The sequence below is a fragment of the Amblyomma americanum genome, chromosome 5, assembly GCF_052857255.1.
Source record: "Amblyomma americanum isolate KBUSLIRL-KWMA chromosome 5, ASM5285725v1, whole genome shotgun sequence".
Taxonomy (NCBI): domain Eukaryota; kingdom Metazoa; phylum Arthropoda; class Arachnida; order Ixodida; family Ixodidae; genus Amblyomma; species Amblyomma americanum.
Genome location: NC_135501.1, coordinates 121,733,866 through 121,749,796, shown reverse-complemented (window position 1 = coordinate 121,749,796; position 15,931 = coordinate 121,733,866). Strand labels below are relative to the sequence as shown.

Below are 15,931 nucleotides of genomic sequence, written 5' to 3'. Positions count from 1 at the left end.
CTTCATCCCTGCACGCGGATTCACTCTCCCCAACCTAACCCCTATACTTCCCCCCCGCCCCCCCCCCCCACTCGGTTTAATCGGAGCGCCACGCCGCCGGCAGCTGCTCCCCACCACGTGACCAGCCACGGCTCTGCCACGCTGAAGGCTGGAAATGCTAGCGTAGTGTAGCTATGGCTACAGAAAAGCGCTCGCGGAAGGTGGAGGATAGAGCTTCAGGAAAAAAGGAAAGTTACACTCAGCGTTCAGTGTTCAGCGAAAGACTCAGCGTTCCACATGTCAGCCTGGTTGATGGCGCGTCGGCCGAGGAAGTGCGGCGGGCCGTCGGCGCACTCGTGGGCTCCGGTCGATGTCTGATGGAGGCGCAGGGTGGATGGCAGTGGTCGCGGCAGGCCTCAACGCTGCCGCAGGAACCCGCCGCACCTGTGGAACATGGGCGCGGCCCCCCAGGTCAGGTATCTCGGGGAAGTAGCGGGGGCGATGGAGGCGGCCCGCGTTCTGTGGCTGCCGGCCACGGGAAAGGCCGGAAGGGAACAGCTCCGTCTTGTGGCTCAGGCTGTCAACGCCGGCTGTCCAAGTCTGGTAGCCCGGATTTCAGCGGCTGAGGCCCAACCCTGGGAACTCGGGGAGCCAGCAGATAGCGTCCACGTCCGTCGCCGATCGCCTTCCTCCTGTTCTCTTCCGCATGCTCTCTACGCCACGTTTCACTTCCGCTTCTCGTCTGCCTCTTTTCGTCTCGAGCATCTTCGCCAGCCGCAGCGTGGCGCCGGTAGCTTACACATAAAACACCGCGAATAATTTCCTCACGGGTGCAGAATTTATTAGAGTGGGAAATACGTGCAGCAGTTATTCCATTTTTGCTTTGCCAACTTTGTTTTTAAAAGCTTTAGACAGAGCATTTGCTTAGCCAACTGAACACCGGGTTTAGGACAATAAAGTACAAGACAAAATGTGGACACCACAATCACTACGGTGATAACAATAATAATAATAATAATAATAATAATAATAATAATAATAATAATAATAATAATAATAATAATTGGTTTTGGGGGAAAGGAAATGGCACAGTATCTGTCTCATATAACTTTGGACACCTGAACCGCGCCGTAAGGGAAGGAATAAAGGAGGGAGTGAAAGAAGAAAGGAAGAATAGGTGCCGTAGTGGAGGGCTCCTGAATAATTACGACCACCTGGGGATCTTTAACGTGCACTGACATCGCACAGCACACGGGCGCCTTAGCGTTTTTCCTCCATAAAAACGCAGCCGCCGCGGTCGGGTTGTGAATAGAAAACACACATTCATTTTTTTAATAATATAGTATATGGCAATGCTGCGCACATAGAGTGTTGGCACTCATATTTTTTTTTCAAAAACCCACTCTTTAGGATCTTTTACAGAAAATTTTAGGAGCCCACGAAGTTAAATTTTTTTTGTGCGCACGTGCGCAGATTTGGCAGGAAAATGAGGTCCGAGATTTGTATTCCTTTCCTTTGAATATCAGGTAAGCGGCATTAACCTGCACCGGTAACCTGGAGGAAGAGGATTTCCACTTGATCAGAGTAGCAGGATGCCTAGCGCTTGTTTGAATGTCTTACTTCTCACGAGTCGATCCTTCACGATCTCAGTGAGCCGGAAATTGTTTTTTTCTTCCCATGAGCAGCTCTCTATCACATCATGGCAGCAAGACTCAGGAGCCACGAAGAGAAAAAGCATTGCAAGTGGCCATTTATGCTATCAGATTACTGATGTAGCTAACGGATTTACGCAATGATACCTTGACTGCGCAAAAACTCCTTCATTAAAGAGAACTGTTTACGAGAAAAATTTGAATTTATATTGCTTCTTAAATGCCTACAAAACACAGTCTCGAGCAAACTGCGTGCCTTCCGGATGCGTTTTTTGATTCATAGGAGAGACAGAAGCTGAAGCGACAATGTTTGCGGCATTTATTCCATCGATTGCAACAATAGCTACAAAGGTTTGCGGATATAAAACCGCGTTGTGTCCAACGTCCCCCAAGACATCCTTCCCGCAATATCCTGATATCAAATTAATGTTTCGCCTGAACAGTCCCATAGTGAAGTCGGGCTGGTAGTCGCACTACGATGCACTTGACCCGCTGAATTTCATCAATATTGGGCTTAAACAATAGCCTGGATATGGTGGCGGTTAAAACTTGATGGTGTGCGATCTGTCCGTGTCTATACTTGACAGGTTTCAATATGTAGACAGTGCTTCTTGTTTTGTATTTACTTGCCTCAGTTCCTTTCTTCTACGTTGGGAAAATTAGTAGCGATACCTAGGTACGCTCAGAGCGTAGTGTTTCTTCCTCCGCATTCTAGTGTACTACGTTAATTTGACAAATAATGGTCAATAAAATTCAGGGCATTAACTGCACGAGCGCTTTAGTTTAATTGAACAATGTTTAAGTGATTTTCTTTGAATTACTGTTTTTAGACTCCTGTTTTGTTGTTAAATTTAGCGCTATACGCTGCAGTTTATGATATGTGTAGGGTACGCGTCGTCTTATCTTCCCTTCTTTGGCGCAGCACAATGTTTACGTACTTAACTTCCCTGTTTCTGCAGAAGCTCATCCCACACCTATCTCTTGAATACGCGCCACACGTCTCTGTGCGTTGGCGGATTAAGGGCGCCTTTGCTCCGTTGTTTTGCCAAGTTTGCTTCCTGCAGCAGCAGCAACGCCGAGGTGTTACATCCTATTCACAATCGCGAGTCAATCGGTTACCTGAATGAGCAGTTGTTCAAAATGAACAGGTGGCCGATTGGTAAGACAAAATTCTTAGTGTGCCAGTGTCACGGCATGAAGCAAAGAGAAGACGTCTTGGCTCTCCTCCTTTTGGCCACGTGCCGTTGCTTTGGTTGACTAAGAACTAAGAGCTGGCGTTGCTTTTGTTTGAGAGACAAACTCTTGAATGAGTGGTTTTGAGAGGAATCCGTGGTTTTTAACAGCCTTGGACGAGGACCTACCGTGTGACCAGGCGAGCCTATATTTCCTTGTGTGGCGGTGTTAACACCCATAGACTTGTGGTACTATGCACACTAAGATTGTGACCCTTTAGCAATTGATAGTGTATCTGCTGTGATAACAGGACGACGAAACCTGATTCTTTACATCCAGCGCTTAAAAAGAAAGCTTTACTCTGATATGGTCCTTCCCCATAAAATCTATCTCCCATAAAATAATTATTCCAATTACTTCACTTAATCTTCCTATCTGTGCTTCCAATGCATGTTACTTGCAGATTCCTTTGCTGCAACGATAATTGTGCCCTATATATAGTTTGTATTTATACCTCGTTCTGGTATACATGGCAAACCTTTTGCTCCTTGAAACTCCCGCGATCGCCAAGTTGGTTCGGCGTTCGGTTGCTGATCCCAATGTCACTGGTTTGCTACCGGCCGCGGGGGCTGCGTTTCGATAGAAACGAAACGCAGAAAGGCTGTATCGTGTGCGATGCCATCGCACGCAAAAAAGAAACCCTATGTGGTCTAAATATAACGCCAGCCGTAAACTACGGCGTCTCTTAAATTCCATGTGTTATTTTGGCCGCCATTAGCAAATCAAGATTCAATCTAACACGATGGCATTAAGGAGCCTGTGTCAGAAAAAACTCAACGTCGTCACCGGCGTCGGCGTCTTTCACCGTGAGCCAAAAGTGCACGAAAAAATTCAAGGCGAAGCAACGTAGGCAACAGGTGGCCCACATAAGGCGTCTTGCGGCGTCATCACAATTTGTCCATTGGATCGCGAGCAAACTGCCTACTGGCGCAGGTGGCAGTTCATTTAATATTTGCTCGCGAGAGGTACTCCGCTAAGAGCAACGTGGGTCCCACAAACGTCACTGGAGCAGCACCTGCCGTCGCTAAGCAGTGGCACATCACTGAACCACTGCGCGAGAAGTAGTTTGAGAAGCCCTAGCGGTCTATGAATGGTATGAACAATTGCGTATATGCAGGCACTAACACATTAATACTATCGCGTCATACCCTTAAGACAGAGCTTGAGTGCCCCATTTTTTTTCTTCTTAAAGGTTGGCTTCTGTGCAATGAAGGCTTCAATGCCTTCTTACATATAACGACAGCTTTAGTTCTCGTGATAGAGAAGCAGGATAAATTTCTGTTCAATTTTCACTTAAGATAGCGGAATTGCTTAGGAAAGTGATATAGCGAACTACAAGAAGTGAAACCTCCGTGCGTTGAAACCCACCCATGGAGTGGCGGCCACGTCTGCTGGCTCAATTTGTGCTCGAAGCTAATCGGACGGAAAGGTTAAACCCAACGAAGCGTCGCCCTTGCAGCAAGGAAATACTTTACCGTGATTTTTGCAGCGATTGCTTTAACTTGACCGAAGATGATTTTTGGGATGGCGTCATTCCCACTGCTCTCAGTAGACATCGCAATCCAGTGCCATCTTACGCATGAAAACATTGGCCGTCGGTTTTCTCGTCTTCAGGGCTGTGAGGGGAATCGTCATCAAGATTAGCTTGTTTAGTCTGGAAACCGTGAAGTTTCCGGGCGCCTTGCTTCGGGCTGTGGTCGTCAAACTATTCATATGGCTAAGGACTTTCCCGATGGTGCTGGTGTGTTCAACGCTCATAGCCGACAGTAACGCTTCGATGGTTTCACTGCAAGGACCAGCATTCCTAAAAGAATTTGGATCGAATTGCTGCCTCTGCTGATTAGTGGAGTGTTCTTCTGCAATGATCCGGCATTCCTTTCGAAGCGATGATCATTGTTGGTACGTACACTGCTCCTATATCTCGTTTCAGTTCTTCATCCCTTGGTGCGTTCAGTCTTTCTGTAGTGAAGATATGGAGACATTTGTAGTTTAGGAGTAAAAATAGCGAGATTGGTTTAACTAAATAATTGAACGCTACTGGATGTGCTTTCTCTTCAGTGGTGTAAAGTCCCATACGCTTACTTCTGTGCTATAAATAAATAACTGCTATTTTAGGTGTGAAGAAAGCAGAGTTCGGGATTATTTTTCCATAATTTTCATGACTTGCCGTGTCAAGTCACAAATATTAGCATTCTGGATAGCTTGTTCAGGTAGTCTGGGCTAGCCGTGGTGAGATAGAATTTAAAACCAGAGAGGTAATGCTATTTAGCTCAAAGCACTTCTAACTCCTCGAGAAGACTCGTGTCCTAGGCGTTGAAAGGTGTGTTCAAGTGCGCTAACCCTCTAGCAGCTTGTGATGGCTGTCAGAGAGATTTACAGATTTTTAAGGGATAGTAAAATATGAGAATAAAAAAACCAAACGCAGCCTTACGACGTTTGTGGTACAACTGGTCCTAACGGCCCTTTGTCCACCCAGGAACAATATTTTAAAAAGTGATAAGGTGGCGGATATTATGGACATCAAGATGCATCATGACACTGTGCAAATGGTGGTCCACTATGCTTGTGGAACCCTTTCATGCTATTTTCATTAACTCTCCATTGGCGGGCAGGCGCTAGGCCACCTAATTCACATTAGAAACTCCACAGCTTCCATTTCCTCGGACATCACATGAATGCGGCCTTCTAAGAAGCGTAAAAGTGCTTCTGGAGTAGCTCTTTACCTTTCCACCAAGAGACAAACGCTGTAAAAAAGGCTGCCCAGCCCTTAAACCAAATAATTTGTCACGGAAGGACCGTAAACACTTTCACTGCCAATCCAGTAAAATTATTAAGAGCGAAGGGAGGAATACACAAACCACCCAAGCGGGGCACCCTCCATTTAAGGTTGACATGCAGCCGCTTCAGATGTTCTTAATTCTAAGTGAGAGGCGGCTAGGATGGGCATTGCTTTCTTAGCGACCCGATGCTCCTTGCTTATGCAACACAGAAAAGACTGAACTACCGTTTATATTTTGTGTTGTTCGCAATCGATCAGTGCTTTTTCTTGCGTCCTAGGACTGCAGACGGTATCGTACCTTTGATCCTCCTGGTCGTGACGCCTTGATTTAGGGGATGGAAAAGTACTCATTCATAGCACCACACAGGGCCAGACCAGCAAGACAAAATAGAGCACACAGCGCTAGTACTGCGTGTTCTCTCGTGACCTCGGGCGTTGTATCAAGCTATGAATTATTACGAACTTATCGACGTCGCCGGCATAATTAGAACATGCAGAAACATTCGCGTACCAAGATTTCACAGCGTGTTTTGAGAAACTGTCCAATTTATGTTATTGCGAAACCTTCCCCTCACGTGTCTCAAACACGTTTCGTGAAATTTGAGATGTAAGTTAAGTAACTGTGTTTTAGGGAATAAGAGTAACGTTAGGAACCTAGAAGAACATAACATAGAATAGAAAAGAAATTAAAGTTAGTGGAACAATCTTTTTCAGGACTTTCGTGAAACTTCACGAAACGAAGTTCAGGAGGAAGACATGCTCAATAGGTATAACACGACGAAAACCAATTACATGCAGCGTCGAGGTTATTAATAAAATATAAGATCAGAACTGTGTTCTCTCTTGCCGGCTTAACTTTGTTTTCACAAAACGCTATGAACTAAATAGGTGATGTAAGCATGCAGAGGTTAGCACAAAAGAGATTACGTTGTTGTGGACGACCTATTGATTGGTACTTTCCTGCTTCTCGTATCGGCTAAGATTGGTGAGTACTTGCTTTAAGTGTCTTCTGCCATAATTGTTAAGGCTTCCACCACCCTCCTGTTAGGCAATAACAACATGATTTTTATACTCGAACTGAATCTATTAGCTTTCTTTCTCTTTGAGAACTTATATATATATATATATATATATATATATATATATATATATATATATATATATATATATATATATATAGATATATATATATATAGCCTTTGTATTTTCTCTGCATTTCTCCAAAACATAACTGATGGACTGATTGCCGTCTATTGCTTAGCATAATGTACACACAGAGACATGCTAATTCGTGCGTATTATTCTTTGAGCGATTACCAGAAAAGATGCACTTAAATGAAAAATAAAGGGGAACGTTCGAGCGAAGCGGAGAGTCAGTAACCTGGACTTGTTCAGTTTATCTGCCGATAACGCCGAGCAGCGTGGCGAAGAAAGCCATTGCAGAAAATATAAAAACCTTAATAACTGCTCTTTCGGTTTTCTCTGATAGAGCAATAAACTGTTGTACACTTCTCGGCTTATCAGCTTGTTCTCCTTATCAGCGCGTCTGCCACTTCTCGCTCTCCGCGCCGTCTGCAACTTTGCCGCCGCTAGCTCTGCGCCTCCTACTATGAGCATGTTTTCACACACTTCTATATAGCCCACGAGCTGCGATCGGTGTGCTCTGTTTAAGGAGAAACAGAACATTCAATAGAAAAACGCACATCTGGTATTGAATGACGCAAAACTTCTGCCCAATGTGAGTAATGTTGTTCTTTTATTCATTCCAATAGTCGGTGCGAATGCTGCGCTCAAACAATGCTCATTTGATCTCGCAATTCCGGACTCCAGGATAAGATGATGGCTGAAGCAAGATGGCCAAAGGAAGCAACCCAAGTTGGCTCGGAAAAACTCAAAGTTTAGATCAAACATAGAGCCGCCCAGAATGCTCAGTCAGAAGCTTGTTATAAAGATGTTTCAGCACTCGTTTTTTGATTTTGAAGAATAAGTCTTTACGGCGCCCACTGCGTGCAGTGTCACTCAGTGAAACTGTTCGCGATAAGATGAATCTTACTAATTCTAGATGACATAGCTGCTGAGAAAGACACAACAGTTCTTCGTAAATGTCTCGTGCAGAATGCCTCCACAACTGGCTACATTTGGGCAAGTGTGCCTTAGGTGCATATTTATTACTTTTATTCTTACGTGTTGCGAGGATGGTACATATGCAACACTTGGGAAGAACTATTGCTGGTCCATGATTTCTTTTGCATATTTATGTTGGCTCTTAGAATTAAAGGGTGTAAATTAGGGTCTTTTCCGCAGAATGTTACCCAGACGGAAAGCGCACGGCCGATTTAGTCCCGCCGAGCCTAGTGCTGTCACCCGAAGTAACACTGGAGCAGGCTTAATCAGGAGCATCGAGAAACTGTTCATATTAAACAGTCTCTTCGCTCATATACTAAGTAAATCACCCATGCAAACGTATTTTCCTAAATGCTCATGGTGCTGGCATAGGTATTTATGCAGCTTGAAGGAGGCCGAGATATTTTCATTTAATAATTTATAGAGAAGACTGTTATCACGACATGTAGTTGCATGCTTATAATAAAGAACCACAAACAATGATTGCCGGGATTTTTGTTTAGACATTCAATCTTCTCCTTGAACTTTGGATATCAATGTTTTATTAGAGTAGAAATTTGAAACTTTCGACACTGGAGGCACGATTTTACGCGACTTTGTAGGCATTCTTGCATATCCTACTCAGGAGATCAGAAATTGTTATCTCTTAATTTGTTTTCTATTACCGTTTCGTCAAAGATTGCTACACGAAGTGAGCAGGTCGGACTGCGCCCCTTCAAAAGTTTCGCAGACGCTGTGTCTAAAAGCTCCGCTGATATTTGGTACTAGCCGCCTCTATCAGCCGTTCCTGCCCCTCAACAACAGCGCCCTTAAGCTTTGTACCGTGGTATCACACATGCTGCCGTATCTTCTACCCCATTTTCTGTCTCTTGCCTTCTTCAGTGCAGACAATGTGCAGAACTGACAGCGAGTGTGCACATATCTGCCAGCCAGCCTTCTACAGCTCCATCTGCCAGCCTTCGACGAAGCTTAGGCTCTCGAGACAAAAGGGGGCCAGGTGCTCCTGTAATTTTATTTGACCCTAATTATTTTTTGAGGTTCCTAATACCTTTATCCTCCAATGTAAAACGTTCCCACGTGCATCTCCGTTCAATTCTGTAGCTTTATTACCAGAAATTAGAAGCAATTACCAAGAATAAAAGAACGCATTAGCCCCCCTCTACGCTGCTTACTATGGCAACCTTAGTAAATGGAGGAGCTTGGTTTCTCAGAGGCTCGTTATACTCGTTGGCTCTTGCATTAGAGTCGACACTTTTATGTACCCCTCGTACCAGATGGCTTTGTTCGCTCCCTGCCCCGCAGGACAATGGTGGCTTGCTCAGTGAAAACAGCAAAAAAAGGCTTAGCTGCTTCTTTTGCCGCAGTGAAGTAGCAGAGATAGTTAAGTTCTGCATTACTAGGTAATAACACAAAAAAGAATTTGGTTATTAATCAAATCAAATCAATTCAAAATTTATCCGTCTGTATGCCTTAATATTCATACATTCTGATCTGTCTAAGCACATTTTGCTGGTTGGCTGATCAGGCAGCAATCAGAATACACTGAACTGAAAACAATGAAATCAAAATACACTGCGCACCTGAAATAAATTTAAGACGGATCGATTGCGAGCACAACCAATACAACACAAGTAGAAAAACATATCATGACAGTTTTTATTCACTACGAATATTCGAAAGAAAAAGGGGCATAATTTCGCTGTTCACACACCTAGGGTCGTATTGTATAAGGTGCATATTTTACACTGTCCATTTCGCTTCCATTCGGTCATTTCTCATTGGTAACTCATATCTAGCAGCGGATTTCAAGCGTCCGTTGGAAGCGACTCGGCCATTGGGTGTTAGTCGATGACCGGACCTCACCAATGGCTGTGATCTGCATGCAGCCAATGGTGACGTGCATCGCAGGGCTTAGTCAATAGCAGCCGACTGGACCTGACTACTGGCTGCCATTAGCTGCAATATGCAGCTAATGATGAAGTCCAGTTGCCAGCTGCCCAATGGTTTGGTCGCTTCTTAAACGCTTCAAAGCAGCGGGTATATGTGAGGCAGCAATTATAAACGACCAAATTGACGCGAAATGGACAATGGACAGCTTTGTTGAAGGTGGGGATCGGTGTCGCTTCTCGGCGCAACATCGGTCAAGACGACGCCCGCTCCGAGCCGGACAGGAGAGCCACTGAGTGAAGGAGTTCGTTAGTGAAGAATAAGACTTATTTTTATTACATATTTACAAGCATCTGAATTCATAAGTGAGGTGCTCCAAATGCGCCCGTCGTCCAGTTTTATACACTTTTTCTTCCCTAAATTCACCCAGGTTGAGGGCGCCATCGACGTGGTAGGAGTGGCCGAAAACATTCACTCGCACGTACAAATGGATACCTTCGCACACATGGACACGCCCCTGTAATAAGTTGAGCCCGAGAGATGAGAGGGGGACGCTGTCGGAGTCCGACCGGACCGCGGTAGGTGACGTCAGCCGGCCCGCCAAACTCGCACGGTCGGCGACCCCTATTCTTCATTCGCATAATTCGACGTACAAAGCCGAAGCACCAGGCCAGGAGATAAGCCAAAGTGGTTGTGGCATTAGCGAGGCCGCGTAGCATGTGGACGAACGGTTCCGGTGGCATTGGCGACTTCCGCAAGGTTCTTGTTCCCACGCCGGAGCTCTTGCTCGTTCGGATCCCGCGAAACCAGATTGGTTGTGCCATTAGCGAGCCCGGGGAAGGTTTGAAGACGGCCACGGCCGCTTGCTGGCGGCGGCAGCGTCGGGGACTCCTGAAAGGGGATATTCTCAAAATCGTGCTCTCCGTTTCGTCCTATGCCATTACAGGGTGAAGCGCGGTAATGGAACCACGCTGACACATGGCGAGAGTTGCTGTCTCGGTTGCTGGCGCAAATATTAATAACTTCTCTGCGGCCAATAAAATTTCGATCGGCCAGTGGTAGCAATCTCTTTCCGAGGAGAGAGGAGCTGGCCTTAGGAGTGGGAGGACTGGTTATCTTCTGCGAGCACCGATCAACCCCCAAACCTCCCACAATGGCAAAACAGTGGCCAGTTTACAACCTCCTCCCTGCCAACATAGAGTTTCACCAAATTGCAGTGGTAGATTGTAACCTCATTTTTCTTGCCGGGCTTTTTCTTCACGCAGTTTGTTTCTGACAGTAGGTGCTGAGCTTCCACTGGCCCCTCCCACCGAACTTCCATCTTGTTTTTCCTGGATGGTCGCAAAATCATGATATTATTGCCCGTCTGAAATGTGCGTTGCCTTGCGTTTCGATCATAATAGACTTTTGCCCCCTGTTGGGCCGCTTTCAAGTTTTACTCTACTAGAGCACGCGTAGAACTTAGTCGCTCGAGCAGTTTCAACACGGAACTCACGACAGTTTGGCTTTCTCCTGTTCCTTCCAAGAATTCTCGAAAAATCCGGAAAGGAGAACGTAGGGCTCTTGTCACGGACCTCCCCGGACAACACTCGGACCGAAAGAATGGACTAGGTGGCAGGTGTACCCACGAAGACGCACATTTAATACACCCTACATGACACACACTAGCACACAAAACTTACCAGCAAACTAACACAAGACACAAAGATTTTAAAAAACACACTACCCGGCAAAACTGCAACCAGCGTCTACTACTAGCGTCCTACTGTTAGCGGTCGACGTTCGTGCTCACGGTTGGTTCGGTGCGGCTGCGGCGTTGTATGGGTCCAGTAGCCGGCGTCGAGATGCCGTTCGACGTGCTGCGGCTCGCGTCGCTGGCAGCGTCGCTGGCGGTGTCGCTGGCTGCGTCGTACAAGCGCCCGGTCCAAGCGCCCGTGGAGGTGATGCCGGTGTTGGCGGTGTTGTTGGAGTTGGGGGCACCACCCGGATGGGCGCAACAGCGCTGGAGACACCCCTGGCCGTAGGAGGTAGTAGCGTCCTCAGCTAACTCCCCGAAACGGGCTCAGGAACGCCAAGAAGTCCACGATGCGAAGCCGTAGAACGCGAGCTCACCAGAGCAGTAGCCGGCGTCGCTCTCTTCCAGGCGAAGCGTCCCTGTCCCGCCGGAGCCTCCGCTTCTCTGTTCTTCCCCCCGTGCCTCGCTCTCCCTTGCCCTTTTATAGCATTGGCGTTAGTCCATGTAAGCCTTGTCGTCGTCTTCTCCTTCTTCTCTTCTCCACCAATCATCTCTCTTCACCTCCCCGAATGCTTCTTCTTCATCGTCTTTAGCCTTCGGTTAATCCACGTCATCCTTATCACCAACCTCTTCGTCTTCTTCACCCTTCTTTCCTTCATGTTTTATTTTAGACTCTCTTTTATATGTGACAAGGGCCCTGTGTCTCAAGAGTTTTTCAATTAAAAACTGCTCACTTCATCCTCATTTTCAGACCATCCAGCCTACCGACTATCTTCTGCAGGGATTGTGGACCCGGCACACAAGACACCGACGATGTCCAGCCCACACCAAAAGCACACCACTAACACAGCACACCAAACTGCATTTTCGGAACATTAACACGCCACGGCCGTTGACCGTACGGAGTCCTTAATAAGCATGTCGATGTCCACAACACACTCTTTTGTATAATCACATAACACCAACAACAGCAACAACAACAAGATAAATCCCAGAGATACATTAGCACAGCAACAACAACAAGATACATCCCATAGATACCAAGAGCTGTCAAATTGGCTCTACTCATGCAGTCAGATCCAACGTTAACTCTGCCTTTAATATATTGCACCTGAAAGGAGTATTCTTGCAAAATCAAACTCTAGCTCATGACTTTAGTATTGTTCATTTTGGCCTTCGTTAAGTATTCAAGCGGCTGATGATCCGTTTGAATTCTGAAATGTCTCCCATAAAAATAAATGTGGAATTTATTTACTGCCTACAAAACCGCCAAACATTCTTTTTCAACAGTGGAGTAGTTGCGTTCACTAGCCGATAATCTCTTGCTTGCAAATATTACGGGATGTAGCACGCGATTCTCTTCTTGCAATAGAACGGCTCCTTAAGCTCGGTCTGATGCATCAGTGCGAAGCACAAACTGTTTATTCAGATTCGGAGCAAGCAGAACGGGCGGTTTCGCCATATGCCATTTTAACATCACAAATGAATTTTCATGCTCAGCAGTCCAATTCAGGTTATTGCTTGCCACGTCTTATTGAGTTCGACAAGCGGATGGGCTATGTGAGAATAATCTGGAATAAAGTCCCTGTAGTATCCCGTTAAAGCCAGGAACGACTGTACCTCCTTATTCGTCGTCGGTGTCTGGGCCTGCTGTATTTTGATCAAGATGTCTCCTTTCGCCCCATCCCCAGCTTGTGTCCAAGAAAAGAAATGACTTCAAAGCCCACCTCAAATTTTGCCGGCTTTATGGTCAACCTGGCTTGCTGAATTCTATCAAATAGTTTTCCCAGCGTAATTACATGCTGTTTCCACGTATCTGTTGCCACAGGTATGTCATCAGTATAGTGTTTACACTTTGGATGCCATCCAAAACCTTCCTCATCAGCTTCGTGAACATTGCAGATGCTGTCTTCAAACCAAAGGGCATGAGTTGAAACTGGAATAAACCCGCCGAGCACAAAAAGGCAGTCTTCTCTTTAGACGAATTATCCTTTGGTACTTGCCGATACCATTTAGCTAAGCCAAATTTAGAAAAAAACCTCTTGTGAGCCACCTTAGCGAACACGACGTCCGCTCATGGTATAGGTTCGGCATCGGGTACTATGATTTCATTTAGCAGACGAAAATCTACACACAGTCGGTTAGTACCATCGGGGTTTTGACAACCACGAGAGGCGCATTGTATGCTGACGATGACCTCTCAATCACACCAAAACTCCAACATATCCCGCACTTCATTTTCAATTGATTCTTGAACTACTAAAGGTAGTGGATATTGCTTCACGCTTATTGGTCTATTTGTAGAGAGATGTAGTTTGCAACATATGACATTCGTTTTGCCCGGCACACCCGAAAACACATCTCCTTTGCTTTGGACTATGGCCTTTATCTGTGGTTTTCGGTCTTCATTCAAATTGGGGTTTATTAGCAGCTTATCCCATCCTAGAGTTTTCTTCCCACTGCACCTGGGCACCTCGACAACATCATCTGTCTCCTCGGCTACTACCGAGCATGGTACCTTGGGGGCGCACTCTATGGGAACTCTTTCTTCGTACTTTTTCAACATGTTTGCATGGAGAAATTTTTTTTCTTGGTGTTATTTATCAAACACTCATATTCCATGTCATTTTTCTTCTGCGTCACAAGGTAAGGGCCCTTTAACTGCGTCAGTAACTTATTATGATCTGTGGGTAGCAGGATAAGAACACTGTTGACCGGATTCAGATTTCTATGAGTGGCGTTCTTGTCATCGTAGCCCTTATAGCGTTCGCACGCCCTTTCCAGGCCTTGATGGGCAAGCCTGCATGTTTTTTCCAACTTGTCCCGCAACTCATGAACGTATGTGTAAGTTGTCTTGAGATCTGATGCAATCTCCTTATTAGCCCTCAGCTCCTTGAGTATTGTAAGTGGTCCTCTTACGGTTCTCTCATACAACATCGCGAAGGGCGAGAAACCAAGACTCGTTTGCGGTGCTTCGCGGTAAGCAAAAAATGAGCTGGTAGATATCTATCCCAATCAGTAGGTCTCTCCTGGAACATTTCCTTGATCATATTTTTGAGGATGCCGTATAACCGCTCTACAAGCCCATTACACATGGGATGGTAAGGTGTTGTCAGTAACTGCCTTACTAACAAAAGGCGGTTAACCTCCTTCATTTGTTCCGATGTGAAATTTGAGCCCCGGTAACTCAAAACTTCCCTCGGGAGCCCATAACGCGAGAACATCTCAACAAGACCCTCTGCCACTTGGATACTGTCAACAGCCTTCAATGGAATAGCGTCAGAATAACGACTGGCCACGTCAACCAGAGTAAGCACATATTTTTTGCCTCTTGTGGAAACTGGAGAGATAGGCCCCACAATGTCAATAGCCACTCTTTGAAACAGTAAGTCCATGGCTGGCATCTTGTCCAATTTGGATTGGAAAACATTTAATTCGTCAGAAAAGGCAGAATGCAGGCGATCCGTGCTAGGTGGCTATCCGTCCACGGCTGACAGCGACCTGGGTAGCCCATTCAATGACCCGGGTTTGAACTCCCAAGTCTGAGCTGACCAACACGGCCTCCCACAGCTCGGGAGTAGGAACCTGTATTAGAGATTTCGGGGGCGGTTCCTCTTTACAATTCCACAATAGGTGGTCATAGTGGCTAAATCACCACATAATGTACATGCAGGGTCGTATTCACCGGGGTAGAATTTTGAGGCATCTTGCCCAAAGGTACGGGACCAACTCTTCCCATCGGAACTGTGCGCTGGCACACGTCACATGAGGAAACCAAGCGTTTAACGTTACTCTGGACGCCTGGCCAGAACTCCTCGGTGATCCTAGACACCGTTTTTTGAACACCCTGGTGTCCAGCCATAATGGCGTCATGCCCTAAGCGTAACACGATCTCTCTCATTTGTTTCGGTAACACCAGCTGTTGGACACGCCTTCCTGAGCTTAATATGCATTCCCTGTACAGAAGATCGTTTACCAAATGATACTGAAATGACGGACGACTCTTCGTTCTTTTCATTTTTTGCCCGACTCTTTCGAAGCAGGCCTTCAAGCTCGGGTCTTCTCTTTGCCTAATTGCAATTTCGCCCGGCGTTACGCTCAGGCGCATCGCAACGGGAGTAGAGAGCGGACGCTGCGTTGCTCGGGCTGTCGCTTGACCTCTTGTCTCCACTGCCGACGAGAAACTGACTGCACCCGTCTGAGCTGTCGTGGGCCTTTCCTCCTTTGGGTGTTCTTCAACGTCAGTCATCCTCTACTCGGGATCGGGGTCCTCGACACTTCTTGCACCTGTAATGTTTCTCAAGATGAGACCGTAGATGGGTTGCTTTGCACATTTTGCACTACCTGTCCAATATAATATGGCATGGATACTAGAATCCTGGGTTCGGGAAGGTACCTTACTGTGCTATCTACAAGGGTGACGGACGACGCTTCCCCTGTAAAATCCTCGTCCTTCAACAGGCTTCTCCGAACCAAAACTGTGTTGGTTACGCTGTCTATAAGAACCAATATCGGATGGTCGCCTATTTGCCCAACCACCAC

The 15,931-nt window shown here is 46.2% G+C and overlaps 1 protein-coding gene across 5 annotated transcripts in view; it reads left to right on the top strand.

The window, feature by feature from the left end:
• Positions 1–7,228: 7,228 nt before the first annotated feature.
• LOC144132647 (monocarboxylate transporter 4-like) overlaps positions 7,229–15,931 on the top strand; it is an 88,842-nt gene continuing 80,139 nt past the window's right edge. For all 5 annotated transcript variants that reach the window (XM_077665214.1, XM_077665215.1, XM_077665211.1 and 2 more), the window contains exon 1: positions 7,229–7,381. The gene's annotated coding sequence lies outside the window, so the exon portion shown is untranslated. The remainder of the gene's footprint in view (positions 7,382–15,931) is intronic.